At 37.0% G+C, this 13306-nt stretch overlaps 1 long non-coding RNA gene across 1 annotated transcript; it reads left to right on the top strand.

Moving 5' to 3' along the window:
* The first annotated feature begins 714 nt into the window (after positions 1 to 714).
* On the top strand, positions 715 to 12415 carry LOC141317237 (uncharacterized). The gene is made up of 4 exons (XR_012351753.1): positions 715 to 805; positions 1015 to 1089; positions 1530 to 1586; positions 12266 to 12415. It is a non-coding gene; the product is annotated as an uncharacterized lncRNA (long non-coding RNA).
* Positions 12416 to 13306: the final 891 nt, after the last annotated feature.

The following is a 13306-nucleotide window of genomic DNA, read 5'->3' as shown; positions in this document are numbered from 1 at the left end:
AGGAATTAGTTTGCATTTCAGTTCATTTTTAATCTACTTCCATTCAAATTTGAATTGCAAATCTGCATCTTGCTTGCTATGCCAATTCAAATTCAGCTCAAAGTCTTGGAATTGATTCTCAGTTAAAATCTGAATGGTTGACAACCCTGAAATCTAGTACATATAAACAGTTTTTGTAACCCTTCAGGGCCATCTGTTTGTCTGGAGTCTAGAGGCAAATGCTAGACAGGCCTGTGGATTGGTTTCTTTCTTCCCCTTTATTTATGCAATCATAAATATCGCCCTCTATAAACCCAGTTTATGCAATCTTGATTTCATCTGCTCCATTAATACAGCAAACCTCTCATTGCGCTGTGCTACCTTTCCTCCAGTTGATTTGCCGTCTCTGTACACAGCGTCTAATCCTTTGCTTCTCCTCCGGGGCGGCAGATTGACTCCTGCCTGGAGCCCAAAGCCTTCCTGACATCATCTGAGCTCTGCAGCCACGACACACAGTCCCTCACTGCACCATGTTGTTCCTCTGTCGCACAGTCATTAATATTGATTTACTTAATTGGTTGAGCCTAATCCATCCAATAGGGCTGTAAATCTAGCCCAGCTTGGAGAGCATTGCACCTTGGGATAGCTGATGAATCGTTTTGAATCGTCTTCTGTGGTTTGTAAAGCATGATTACCTATCTTCTCACCCCTTACGCTCTTCTCCCTCTCTTTCAGACATTCCACACAGCAGCAAACCAATAAAGTCATAACAAGCACAAGCCAACTTGTTAAACAACTCACTGACATCATCAGCGGGTCTTCGCGGGTAAAATAAATCTTCTCTAAATCTCTCATTTTTCTTTTGTTTCTGGAAAATAAGATTCCTATATAAGTATAGCCAGTGATGTTGGTTTATATCATGAAGCAATTACACTGGCTTTTATACTTACAAAAATAAAATGCTGTCACGGTTATGGGTGATGTTAACCTGAACCAGCTGTAATTTTAAAATCATGCTATTTTGTTTCCTCACAGCAAGACAGGCTTCGTCTGACGAGACTCAAAACAGAGCTATCAGATTCTGTGCAGCGATATGGAGACTTGCAGAAGGTACACATGAAACACTTGCTTTAGAAGAAAGCTTAAATATTTTAAGTTAAAATATATACTAAATTTTATATATATATACACACACACACACACACACACACACACACACACACACAGATATAATACAAAACAAACATCAGAATTTTAGACAGCAGTACCATACCCAACATAGGTGTTATATCTTAAGTTTTTTTTTCTGTCAGATAAATAACTAATTAGCTTGTGCTGAACTACTGTCAACACTGTATGTTTGTGTTGAAAAACATGTAGTTTGAAAATAGTCCCCAGTCTCCTCAACTGTATGTGTGCAGCCCATTCATGCAGCAGTAATTGTAAACCAGTGAAAAAAGAATCCACTGAACTTCTCTTTAGCTCAACTGCCATCACATGTCTGGATGTATTTGCATATTAATGTCATTTTTTCTTCTCTTCTCTGACAGAAAATTGCAGATCGTTCAAGGGCCTTGCTTCCTCCTGCACAAAAGGACAGGAAACAGGTGAGTGGGCTTCAATATCTCAGAGTCCAGAGAGAGTCCACTTCTTCCTCTTTGTTCTTTCATGAGCTCTTCGACATCCCTGTGACAGTAAGATAAAGAGTGTGACTGTGTGTGTGATTGCATGTGGATGAGGAGCTCTTTGATGCCCTTCTTTTCTTACCACTTCATTTTCTAGCAGGTCACATATCGACCGTCAGAACTTCATGACACTTAAAACTGAAGTTTGTTTGAAACCACTACACTTGTGGTACAGAACGTGCAGCCCCAGGTCAGGAGGTGCTCAAAGATCTGGACTGCGTTTCTCAAAAGCATTATGAGTGGGTGGGTGCAGGACACTATCGTTAATTTATGTAAGTAAAGATAGCAAAATAAAGTAAACTGTGACATATTATACCCAGAAATTCTTTACTCAATGGACTACCAATGAAATTGATCAAAATGTAGGACCTAGGGATGCTCATATTGACCGTTTAACCGTTAACCGACAGTAAGAATTTTAACCGATTATTACTATCAGTTAAACGGTTTAAAAGGGTTTTTTTCTATTCTTTTTTTTTTTTTACGTTTGCTGTATGGTGAAAGAAATAATGCTATTTGTAAGTTATCTGTTTACTCACGTGCGCGTGTCGACACGTGCAGTGTGGCTGTACAGACATATTTCGCTTCACCTTTACTTAGTAAACAGATGTAGTATATGCAACTCAATGGCAAGTGGCGTTATTGGGTTATCAGAGAGTGAATCCATGAGTGAATGTATTCAAATTCTGAATGAATTATAGTCTAGAAAGTGCGCAATAGGCGCTCCCGTTACAATCACTGGAAAGCTATCACTCATCCTAGAGTAGTTCATCGCAATCTTAAAAAGTTATTAAAAAGTAATAAAATAACCTTTACACTGCACAATTAATCTCTTATTTATATAATGCCAACACTTTCTTTGTTTTAATAAGAGAGTTCGCGAAAGTGTAGAAATCAGCAAAACTGAAACCGGCAATTTAGTTGGTGAGTGGATTGTAACATAGCCTCCTCTGATTGTCCACAGTGATAATCAAATCAACATACATGTCTGTGATTGGCTATTGATGAACGCTGTAAAACACGCGCTTCTCCACACGCATATGACAGTGGATGGAAGTCCCGAACCGCAAATTGAAAGGGTTTTTGTGATGGTGTTTTTTTTCGCGGATCTAAGAGTTAACAGGCAGCGGTCCTGCCTATCCGTACAGCATGTGGACATGTTAAAAACTAGGCACACTGAGGTATTGGCTGGCCTGCTATATATTTTTATGTCCGACAAGAAGAATAAGACCGGTACAGTTCTTCAAAGCGCATAAAAGGATTATTAGGTAATAATTAATTAGGTAGTTATTTAATTTATACTTATTTAGTGTAGGCCTATTTATATTATTCTTTTTTTTTTTTCATTCAGATTTTCTCTGTTCTCAGAACCGCTGCTGATACGTGATAATTTAAGTATATGTCAATACAGTTTTTGTTGTTGCTCTGTATGCTGCTGTTTGCACGTTAAAATAAAACATTTGCTTGTATTTTTAATGTATCATCACAGATACTCGTGCATTCTATTTTTATTTTAAACTAATTTATTATTCTAATTTTATCAGTTAACGGTTAATGTTCGGATAACGAGCAGCGGTTGTCGGTCAGGAAAATTAACCGAAATGAGCATCCCTAGTAGGACCAAAAATTTGATTTGACGCTTTGACCTGACCATGTTTTGTTACATAGCTTTCTATCAAAGTCATCTGACATTATCAAGATGATTTTGTTCTGACACAGTTTAACTTGAGTTTTTGTCATATTTGTATTACCATTTTCTCATATAGCACATAAACTGTGATAATGTGAGAAATGTTTAAGGTGTCTAAATAAATTTTGGTTTGACTGTAAGTTGATCGTAGAGACCATTGGTGGCAATAGTTCTACAGTCTACTTAGGCTTACGATGCTTTTGGGAAAAGCAGCCCTGGGCTGGAAGGAATATAGATCTGCAAGAGAAGATACATGACCTACCTTCTTTATGTAAGACACTTAAATGGTAAAATTCACCCAAAAATGAAAATTCTCTCATCATTAAATCACCCTGATTGTTACGGGACGACGAGGACATGAAGCGGGCAGATCCAAAAGCGAAGCTTTATTTATAAACATAGACATGGCCAAATACAGGCAGGGTCAAACATCAGTAAACAGGTACAGTACGTGCAAGACATAAGAGTAATTCAGGGACAGACGAGGGTCGATCAGCGGTGAATGTAATCCAAAGGGACGAGGTAAACGCGTTATACAAACAGACATTCCATAGATCAATCGAGGGGTGAACAGATTCTGAAACGGCAAAACAAAGTGCAAATCCAGACAGACGAGAGATCCAAGGCAGGTGGCGAAGCAGACAAGTCCAGATGAGGAAATCAAGACACGAATGACTAGACTAGAACAAGACTTTAACTTTGACTCAGGAAACTATGGACAGTTGCAAACACATAGAGAGCGCTAAACGCAATGCAATACTCGGCCCTGAATAATTGTAATGGCCTCATATTTATACAGTTCATGATTGGTTGCGGGTGAAATTGCAAGCTGAACCCGGGAAGTGTAGTCCAGGGTGATGTGTAACAGTCAGTGAGGTGTGAGAGTCAATGAAATGCACAGGCAACCTATGGTGGCGGGCAGACCGAAGAACATAGACAGGATTTGTGACACTGATGTCATACCAAAAATGATCTCTTTTACCACTATTGATAAGATTAAAGTTATTTATGCAATCCGAAAAAAAGTGGTTGTTGTTACAGATCTTCTGAAATAGTACAATGTTTGCGTCATGGTACTCTCATGAACTCTCATGAAGAATTGTTGAAAAAAGTTGTTTTTGTTTTCTTTGCGCACAAAAGGTATTCTCGTAGCTTTATAAAATTAAGTTTGAACCACTGATGTCCCACTGATGTACTATGTATAGGGATGGGAATGTTCAGGCACTTCAAAATCCGATCCGATTCCGATTCTGGGAGTCACAATACGATTCCAAAACGATTATTGATCTACAGTTTTTCCAATTAATTCTTCTGCTGTGCAAATACATCTTTACAACTTTTGACATTTTAACAAAATGTAAAATTGCAGTTTCTATGCTTTTTGTTTATAGTTGGAATCTCTGTATGTCAGTACTGCCATCTTAAAAGTAGGGCTGTGAATCTTCTCAATCTTCTTAATTACTATTTTCATTATCAACTAAATATCACAATTCGTCACATTCTCAATAATACTGCACATGGTACATTTCATATACATTTTATATCAAATTCATTTTGCGTTTAATTCATGCAAAATTTGCTTTATTTTTTATTATACAAGCAGGCTACTTTTTAAAACAATTACTTATATAAAATAAGTGTTCTTTAAGTATCCGAACGTTTACAGACAATAGTTGAGACCATAGACAGTGGCAGCTTTAACAGGCTGCATTCAAACTAATGCACAGATCTATTTCGATATATCAGATATTTTGTCCTGCTCTGAAAACATAACTGACTGTGTGTACATCAATTTCGTATAAAAGTATATTTTAAGCAACTGCATTTAACCGCAGCCGCAATCGAGCTTTAGGATGAACAAACACAAAATGCACGTGAAAGTCTGTCAGTGCGCAAGTTTCGTGCATCTATTAGTACTGCATTCTAAACAAGCTCAGAATCGATTCTAAAATATTCAGAATCGATTCAGAATCGTTGAAGAGAGAATCGCGATGCATCTGAGAATCTATTTTTTTCTCCCACCCCTAGTCCTTACTACCTTTCTGGGCCTTGAATGTGGTAGTTGCGTTGCTGTCTATGCAGGGTCAGACAATTTCATCAAAAAATATTTTAATGTGTGTTATGAAGATAAACAAAGATCTTACAGGTTTGGAACAACATGAGGGTGACTAATTAATGACAGAATTTTCATTTTTGGGTGAACTATCCCTTTAAAAGTGGTCTTCATGACTTATGCAGTGCAATTCAAGTCTTCTAAACCCAGTCATGTTTAAATGGATATTCGCTTGTATGATAAAGTACACAATCTTTTTATGGTACTTTTTTTTGTCATTTTGGACCCCATTTACTTTTCTCGTTTCCCAGAAGAAAGTAAGTCATATAGGTTTGTAGTGACAAGAAGGTTGGAAAATAATGACAAATTTGTCATTTTTAAATAAACTACTCTTTTAACCCCAAATTTCTCCAGGTTGTTTCAGAACAATTGATATCTTAAATTGCTTCTCCCTGTGAGAACAAAAAGAAAACATCTTGTTGAGAAGAAATCAAACCACAGATGACAATCCTAGTGATGTTCACTCTCATTGGAGGAGTTTCATTTGATGAAACTCACTAAAACTGACATCTCCATCACCACACCTCCTTTCAGATTTCATCAAACTTCAATTTTTAGTTCATCTGAGTTGTCTCAAGGATGTACTGATGATTGAAAGAGTTGACTGAATGATAGGAATTGTGTTCAATATTACCTGCAGTACAACAGCAGCTCAGATAGGCTCAGCTGGTATGCGACTACAGCACATACATACACGCTCCTGTCTTACAGTCTCAGGTCTGTTAAAATCCTCTCTTATTCTATTCTATTCCCTTCCCTCCTGTCGCTCTCCAGAGACGCTGCTTTTATGTGAGACTCTGTCACCTGCGGCAATGTCTCTGATCTTCCGTCTCCTTCCACAATCCCCCCTGGAAACACCCGACCAGAGCAATCAAACAGGATGTGTAGTTCTAATATGAACGCCAAGAACACATCCAAAACAAACAACATGCTGACTTGTTAGTCAAGAGTAAGACATTATTAAGGAGTTGTTTGATCGCCAGGTTCTGCCGGAGTCTTTTTTTTTTTTTTTTTGTCTGAGTTCAGAAGAGAACAGGGTTTGTTATCTGCACTGGCAATCTGTAAGATGATTCATGAACGTGACTCACTATTGTGAATGGAAAAATCACAGCGGTATAGGCTTTTATTAAAGCAAATCCATATGTTTCAATGAATTTCTCAGCATCAAGTGTAATTTGTTATAGGCTCTCCTCCCACTGTGTTAAATAAAAAGAATAACAATGCGCTGATTGTTGTTTTTTTGTAATTGTGACTTTATACAGCAATTTTGATTCTTTACATCTAAACTTAATCTCGCAATTACCTGAGGCAGAAACAGGCTTTATATAGCTTGTTGAGTACTAAGACTAAACAGGCTACAGACAAACTAACTTTGTGTTAAAGGAGACATATTATGCCCTTTTTTTTTTACAATATGCAATATAAGTTTCGGGTGTCCCCAGAATGTCTCTGTGAAGTTTCAGCTCAAAATACCTCACAGATCATTTATTATATCATTTTGAAAATGGCGCTTTGAGTGGAAGTAGAAACACGTTGCTGTTTTCATGCATGTCACTTTAAATGCAAATGAGCTTCTGCCTATTTTAAATCATATTAGTTTAAACTTCTGATATATGGTTTTCTGAGCTCACACATCCGAAGCACATGCACAGACAGTGGCTGTCACATGGCATGTGAGTACTAAACTAAGTTTTTTTTTCATGTCTTATTGCGCTTAAACTGTCAAATACACACAAGTTTATGTTAAAAACACACATGAGTTACAAAAATAGCTGGTTATGCCTGTGAAAGTAAACAAATGGGAAAGAAATCGCATGTATATATTAGATCTGTGTGAAGAGCAGCGTAATATACAGTAAAAAAAAAAGTCAATAAATCCACTGCTTTCTTGTCTCCTCTGAGGCTGGGACTTTGTGTTCAAAGTTATTCCTTTACGTTTAGGTGCATACTCTTGCTTTTTCCATTTTTTACACTTCCATTGCATCCCTCAATATGGGTCAGCATGCAATATAATCGAAATAATCGAAAAGTGTTTAACACTAGTTGCACTAATTTAAATCTGAATGTGTTTACGCAAGACGCAAGTTCCCACTTCAAATTCCCACTAAGAATTAGAGAAGAATAGTAATTTTCTTTCTTACTTGTTTAACCTTTTGCTCCTCTGACATAAGAAAAAAAAACTGTCAGAAATATACTGAGACCTATTATTTCAAGAGAAGAAAGGGGTCAGGATGCTCTGTCCTTGGATTGATTGGCAGAAAAAATGACTCCACTGATGTAAATAACTTGCTCTTTGCTATAATTAAACCATCTCTAAGCTTCAAGCACTCAAAAGACTTCTATTTGAACAAACTTTGTAAAAAATGTATCAAAGTTACTGTAATATGAGTGAAAGTCTTCAAATCAGAGGTATATTGCATAATTGCACTTATCCTCCAGAGAATTTAGATTACTGAGCCATTTCTGAATAAACGTCTTAAACTGGGAATATCCGTCTTGAATGAGTCATGCTGATCCTATGACTTAATGTGATTTGGATCCGTTGACTTTATAGAAGATCCCTCTCTGTTTCTCACATATGAGCACATCTTGTAACTCTAACATTTTGAGGTAATTCAAAGCAAATTTTATTGTGCTGCATGTAGTCTAAATTTGAAATGAAAGTGTAAATAAACCCATTTACATTTTTAAAGGAATATAATGGTAATGGTCTTATTTTTTAATGAGGTAAAAGTTTATGGAAATTCACAACTTCAGACTGAATTTCAGGACAATTTATGCATCTGAAATGCAGATACAGATTAAAGGATAATTTATGTTGTACAGGTCCTTTTAAAAAAATTAGCATATTGTGATAAAGTTCATTATTTTCTGTAATATACTGATAAACATTAGACTTTCATATATTTTAGATTCATTACACACATTTGAAAGTAGTTCTAGCCTTTTATTGTTTTAATATTGATGATTTTGGCATACAGCTCATTGAAAACCCAAAATTCCTATCTCAAAAAATTAGCATATTTCATCCGACCAATAAAAGAAAAGTGTTTTTAATACAAAAAAAGTCAACCTTCAAATAATTATGTTCAGTTATGCACTCAATACTTGGTCGGGAATCCTTTTGCAGAAATGACTGCTTCAATGCTGCGTGGCATGGAGGCAATCAGCCTGTGGCACTGCTGAGGTGTTATGGAGGCCCAGGACGCTTGGATAGCGGCCTTAAGCTCATCCAGAGTGTTGGGTCTTGCGTCTCTCAACTTTCTCTTCACAATATCCCACAGATTCTCTATGGGGTTCAGGTCAGGAGAGTTGGCAGGCCAATTGAGCACAGTAATACCATGGTCAGTAAACCATTTACCAGTGGTTTTGGCACTGTGAGCAGGTGCCAGGTCGTGCTGAAAAATGAAATCTTCATCTCCATAAAGCTTTTCAGCAGATGGAAGCATGAAGTGCTCCAAAATCTCCTGATAGCTAGCTGCATTGACCCTGCCCTTGATAAAACACAGTGGACCAACACCAGCAGCTGACATGGCACCCCAGACCATCACTGACTGTGGGTACTTGACACTGGACTTCAGGCATTTTGGCATTTCCCTCTCCCCAGTCTTCCTCCAGACTCTGGCACCTTGATTTCCGAATGACATGCAAAATTTGCTTTCATCTGAAAAAAGTACTTTGGACCACTGTGTTTTATCAAGGGCAGGGTCAATGCAGCTAGCTATCAGGAGATTTTGGAGCACTTCATGCTTCCATCTGCTGAAAAGCTTTATGGAGATGAAGATTTCATTTTTCAGCACGACCTGGCACCTGCTCACAGTGCCAAAACCACTGGTAAATGGTTTACTGACCATGGTATTACTGTGCTCAATTGGCCTGCCAACTCTCCTGACCTGAACCCCATAGAGAATCTGTGGGATATTGTGAAGAGAAAGTTGAGAGACGCAAGACCCAACACTCTGGCTGAGCTTAAGGCCGCTATCGAAGCATCCTGGGCCTCCATAACACCTCAGCAGTGCCAAAGGCTGATTGCCTCCATGCCACGCCGCATTGAAGCAGTCATTTCTGCTAAAGGATTCCCGACCAAGTATTGAGTGCATAACTGAACATAATTATTTGAAGGTTGGCTTTTTTTGTATTAAAAACACTTTTCTTTTATTGGTCGGATGAAATATGCTAATTTTTTGAGATAGGAATTTTGGGTTTTCATGAGCTGTATGCCAAAATCATCAATATTAAAACAATAAAAGGCTAGAACTACTTTCAAATGTGTGTAATGAATCTAAAATATATGAAACTCTAATGTTTATCAGTACATTACAGAAAATAATGAACTTTATCACAATATGCTAATTTTTTGAAAAGGACCTGTACATCTTGTTGGTAAATGCGAAAAACTCCAACTACAAGCCACTCAATGACCTAACAGACAATGATATCCTCAGTGAGTGGGACGACAACAACCGCCCAAGGAAGATGATGCTCTCAGAGTGGCATTGTGCTGGACCGAGATGTATTGGATGTGCTAATTCTGAGAGGGAAGAATACAATGAGTCATCCAACACATAGCAAAAAATAATAGCACGCCTCGGGCCATTATCGATGTCATGCATATGCAAGTTGAGAAATTAGCAGATCAATGTGGCTCTCTCTAAGTGACCAACTCCCACCTCTTCAACCTTCAGAGTTCAGCCTAAATGACTAACAAAGGCGGCGGGCGCTTCCTTTGCAATTCTTTTGCTGCAGTATGAGGTGGCGAGTCATTATCATTGTATTATATTCTCCACAGCCGTGAAATGTCAGTGCTTTGCGATTATATAAGATGTTTACAAATGGATCTCAAGGAAAATTGTGTCACTTCTAATATGGAAGTTTCACCAAAGTCAGGTCCGGCGTCTATAAACATCCGCAATGCTCTGATCCGCTGACGTCTGATCTGAGCAGAGGCGGTTCTGGGGTCAGTGAGTATTCAGGGCACGTGCATGCAGTCATCCTTTGATTTAATACTACTATGGTACACTATTAAAAGAATGTATGTTTGAATAACTGAGAAATCATTTTTAATGAAATAGCTGTCCAGAGATAAACTTACCCGACCTTAAGGCTTTGATATGCTTTAATTGAAACTGAAGAACAAACTGGTGTGTTTAGTGCCCTTTAGTGTTTTTATGCATTTTACATTTATTCCAAAATAATAATAACAAGGCAGCAACAATTTAAGCAATATATTTATTTGTGAACTTATGTTCAGCTATTCTTTTTAATCGTTCACTTTTAAGTCATTTTGAATTTTTCAGATCATCTGTCAGCAAAATATTGGTCATAAAAAGAGATTTAATTTAAATTTCACCAAGATGATTACTCGCCAAAAACTCCCACAGATCATGCCTTTAAGCCATTCTAAGTCTTATTTTTACTTGTGTGTGAGTTGATTACTTACTTTTTAAAATTAGTTTTCCCATTAACGCCATTATATTTTTCATTCAGACTGATTCTCAAACGCCCCTAAATACAAAAAGCAAGATATATTGCATGAACCAATCAGAGCTGAACATAACCACACTGCAAAAAAAATAAAATAAATAACTTGTAGTTTAAAAAAAAATAAAAAATCTTCATAACACATTTTAAGTAAATTTTACTGCTACTGATTTGTACAATCTACTTACTGTTGATTTGAAAGAAATTAAGTAAATATTACATAATTATATATAATTTCACTTATAGAATTAAGTAAAAGCTACTTACCTAAGTTAGGTAAATCTAACAAAGAAAATAAACAACTTCAGCTTGGCCAATAAAAAAAAAAGTTTAAGTAATTTTTACTCAGTCAAAGCTTACTTTGCAATACTTTGATTTTAATTAACACAGCAAAACATCGAAGTAAACTATACAAAAGATATCATGTAGACATCATATCTACATTAGTAAAGCGGCGCCCATCCGAACACAGAGACTTCAATACTTGGTACACATTGCATGATGACACGATAACATTCTGTGGTTCATTTTTGAGCATGAATGTGTCATTTTTAATAGAAAATTAACTCCAGATGTAACAAAATCACATGTTTCTAAATCTAATAACAAAAACAATGATAAAACTGTGTAAATACAGCTGGACAACAGGAGGGAATTAGTTATTCATGTCCCAGTGCATGATGGGAACACCAGTACCAGAAAAGTTAAGTAAATTTTACTTAATTCTATATATTGTTTATACTCGTTTATACTTGGTTTAACTTCTACAAGCTAAAATGAAATACCAGTATAGAATTTACTTTTAATTATTGCCTGAACTAACTTTTTCGTGTAGAAATTACATTTGTTATTGTTTAGTATTTACTACACCACAGAATATTTTTTTATCAGTGCAGTCATATCCAATTATATTGCGATGAAGGCATTGCCTCTTCTCATGTGACTTTCCCCCATTCATTCCCAGTTACCCCCCAACAAACTCACTGCATGCTTTAAGGGGTCTGTTAAAACTCAGTGGGCTCAGGGAAGGCGAGAGAGATGCGGACTCCCACTTTAACTTTACCTACTGGTGTTGCTATTGGACAAAGTTTCTTTAGAAAAGCGAGTGATTTATACACTTTTTAATGTTATATTTTGTAATCAATGCTGCGCTAAAACATTTAGCTAATCTAGTGCTGAATCTGAACATTGTACATACTTTTAAAAAGTTTAATAAATGTTGTCTCTCTTTTTGTGTGTGTGTGTGTGTGTGTGTGTGTGTGTGTGTGTGTGTGTGTGTGTGTGTGTGTGTGTGTGTGTGTGTGTGTGTTTGAATAGAGTCCACAGACTCCATTCAGCGAACTGGTTGAGGAAGGGCCATTGTTCGGAGCAGGGGAGAGCCTTGAGAGTGATGGACAAGCATTCCTGTCAGAGATCAGCGAAGAAGATGTGGAGATTCTGAGGCAGAGAGAAGAAGCACTCCTGCAGATTGAGGTAGGAGCTCAATAGCCACACCCACTGAAGACCTCATTGCATTAAAGGGTTAGTTCACCCAAAAATGAAAATTCAGTCATTAATTACTTACTCACCCTCATGTCGTTTTAAACCTGTAAGGCCTTTGTTCACCTTCCCAACACAAATTAAGATATTTTTGATGAAATCCAAGAGTTTCCTGACCCTTCATATACAGCAAGGGTACTATCACGGTCAAGGTCCACAAAGGTCATAAGGACATTGTTCAAATAGTTCATGTGACATCAGTGGCTCACTCGTAATTTTATGAAGTTACCAGAATACTTTTTGTGTGCAAAGAAAACAAAAATAATGACTATACACAGACTATATCACGACGTATACACAGGCTTTTCTCACATGTAAACAGAACATGCATGTGCTGTGCTTTGTTAACGTTTAGAGGAAAGCCTGCACATGCTCCATAAATTTTATGAAGCTACTCCTGTAGCTTCATAAAATTACAATGTCACATGGATTATTTTAACAATGTCCTTGTGACCTTTCTGGACCTTGACCATGATAGTACCCTTGCTGTCTATGGAGGGTCAGAAAGCTCTTGGATTTCATCAAAAATGTCTTAATTTGTGTTCGAGAGATGAACAAAAGTCTTACAGGTTTGGAAAGACATGAGGGGTGAGTAATTAATGACTGAATTTTCATTTTTGGGTGAACTAACACTTTAATAAGCCCCGCCCAACCCCTCTCAGCTTGTCATTATTACTAAGCATTTATTTTCCTCATAGGGGAAAATTTTTAATACACATAACTGTTCAATCATTAAGGGTTGGTAAGAGTTTTTAAAGAAGTTCACCAAGGCTTCTTTTTTTAATGAAAAATAGTGTAAAAACTGTAATGTTGTGAAAT

Source organism: Garra rufa, unplaced genomic scaffold, assembly GCF_049309525.1.
Source record: "Garra rufa unplaced genomic scaffold, GarRuf1.0 hap1_unplaced_533, whole genome shotgun sequence".
Taxonomy (NCBI): domain Eukaryota; kingdom Metazoa; phylum Chordata; class Actinopteri; order Cypriniformes; family Cyprinidae; genus Garra; species Garra rufa.
Note: the sequence above shows the minus strand (reverse complement) of the source record. Positions and strands in the feature narration are given on the sequence as shown.